This window comes from Arachis ipaensis, chromosome B2 (assembly GCF_059453495.1).
Source record: "Arachis ipaensis isolate K30076 ecotype BB chromosome B2, ASM5945349v1, whole genome shotgun sequence".
Classification (NCBI taxonomy): Eukaryota; Viridiplantae; Streptophyta; class Magnoliopsida; order Fabales; family Fabaceae; genus Arachis; species Arachis ipaensis.
In genome coordinates this window covers 19,064,834-19,067,302 of record NC_142437.1, presented here as the reverse complement: position 1 = coordinate 19,067,302, position 2,469 = coordinate 19,064,834, and the positions used below count along the sequence as shown (strand labels likewise).

At 43.6% G+C, this 2,469-nt stretch overlaps 1 pseudogene; it reads right to left on the bottom strand.

Moving 5' to 3' along the window:
* Nucleotides 1-1,141: 1,141 nt before the first annotated feature.
* LOC148573195 (uncharacterized) lies at nt 1,142-1,933 on the bottom strand (annotated as a pseudogene).
* Nucleotides 1,934-2,469: the final 536 nt, after the last annotated feature.

Here is a 2,469-nt window from a genome sequence, read left to right as displayed (position 1 = left end):
TTCTACAAATTCACAAGCCACATTAATCTGAAACATTCATCGTCCGATTATAAAGCAACAGATCGGCAGAAAGTGAAAATCAAATTCACTACACGATCGCGATAAAAACCAACAGAGATGAAAAGCAAATTCATCAAAAGGTCGACCAAGCAAGGATTAAACCCAATTTCTACAAATCGGCAAAGATGAAAACAGAATAATGCAAGAAGTTATCGAAAGTGATCCATAGAAAGGACCTGACGAGGTCTTAATGGATTGCTAAATAATAACTTAAAGACTGGCCGACGTTAAGAAGTCGGACCAAGTAAACCCAAGTTATAAGTAAACCTTGGAAAGAGGTCTGGCCAACCCTATAAAAGAGGATTACTTTAACTTAGAAGGGCTCGATGTGACGAAGTCGGCCCAAAACATAAAAGTTATAAAAGTAATCCCTGAAAGAGACCTGAACAAGGTCCAAGAAAGAGGATTACAAAAATAACTTAGAAGAGCCCGACATAACGAAGTCGGCCCAAAACATAAAAGTTATAAAAGTAATCCCTGAAAGAGACCTGAACAAGGTCCAAGAAAGAGGATTACAAAAATAACTTAGAAGGGCCCGACGCCACGAAGTTGGCCCAAAACATAAAAGTTATAAAAGTAAAAAGAGACCTGAACAAAGGTCCAAGAAAGAGGATTACAGAAATAACTTAGAAGGGCCCGACATGACGAAGTCGGCCCAAAACATAAAAGTTATAAAAGTAATCCCTGAAAGAGACCTGAACAAGGTCCAAGAAAGAGGATTACAAAAATAACTTAGAAGAACTCGACGCGAAGAAGTCGGTCCAAAACATAAAGCTACCAAAATAATCCCTGAAAGAGACCTAAAAAGGGGCCCAAAAAAAGAGGATTATCAAACAATAGCTCGAACGAAACCAACATAACGAAATCGGCGACCTTAGTGTTATACAACGAAAAGTTCCAGCACTACCAAAAACCTAAAAAAGGTGCCAAGATAAGATAAAGATCGACATGATATTAAAGGCGTGGAGATATAATAAAAACAAGTTCAAAGAGGCTACACAAATCAGCCCCAAGAACTTGGAAGCTATTTGTTGTTTTTCAAAATAAGGTTGCTAAAAAAGGAACTGAAAAGTGTCAACAGTCAGCAAAACATCAATTCCAAAATAAAGAGTTTAATAGCCCACAAGCCGGCAATATACACAAACAAAGAGAAATTCCAGCTAAGATCCGAAGCCTTCTCGGCAGCATCAGCACGGGGTGAAGGAGGGCGAGCCTGGAGAGGCACTGCATCCACTGTGCCATCATCCCTATTCAAAATTTGGCAATCAGGATCTAATTCTGGATGAACGACCCCAGCTGGAGGAACTGTAGAAGTCGACACTTTGGCAGCAGGCGCAGAGGAAGGTTCGACATCATCATCATCCGGGTCGTCAGGGACAATTTTACCATCCCTCACAATATTGTCCAGGCTGAAGAGAGTAAGGTCGACCTCAGGAGCAAGAACTCAAACCTGCTCCTTCAGGTTCTCATAAGCAGCATTTACACTGCCAACAAGGTGACCCTGGAGCTCAGAGTAATCAACTCGGGTAGACTCCAACTCCTCCCTCAGACGCATTACCTCCCGATAGGATGTGACGTAGTTGTCCTTATCCCTCAATGCCGTGTCCTCGGCCAACCTCACAGAAGCCGCCAAGGCAAGAGAGCTAGCCTTCTCGTTCTTCAGCCCCTTCTCCAGTTTGGTCACTTTCACTTCAAGCTCCTCCTTCAAACCCTTCATCCGATCGAACTCCTATTTAGCCTCCTCCATGAAAGCTTTGGTAGCATGAAGGGGAAGATTTTGGGCAGTTCGATACAGGGTAGCTCCCATATGTGCCATCTTAATGCTACTCCGAGTTATAAAATCCAAATGGCTAAGGAGTGATACATCATCCATAGGGAGGGCACCATAAGGACCGATCTGCTGATCGACAAACTCCACCGCATCAAAGTTAGGAGCATCAAGGTTGAAAGGCTCAATTGTTTTCTGTCTTTTGTTGGGAGGAGCACCAGAGGTAGCGACAGAAGTCTGTAGAGGGTCAGCCAGACGAACCCGAGGAGTAAGGATCACTTTCCTTGGCCCAGGTGAACTTGGCACGGGCGGCTCCACCAGAACTTGAGAAGATCCCTCTCCTGCCACCTTGCCCGACATGTTTTTAGCAGCAGCAGCCTTCCTTGCCTTCTTGAAAGCCTTCATGGACTCATTATTTTTAGACATCTCTGAAAAACAGAACCAACCACAGTAATGGATTACAATCACAAAAGAGGAAGCAAAGCTAAAAATAAGGATAAAAACAAGGATGACAGTACCCAACACAGTTCGGACCAGGGACGGGTCCCCCAAAAACTTTTTGGTATCAAGGTGGGGAGGTTCCCCCCATATATCTTCAAGAGCAATTACAAAATCCCGCTCAACCTTATCAAGCATCTCCC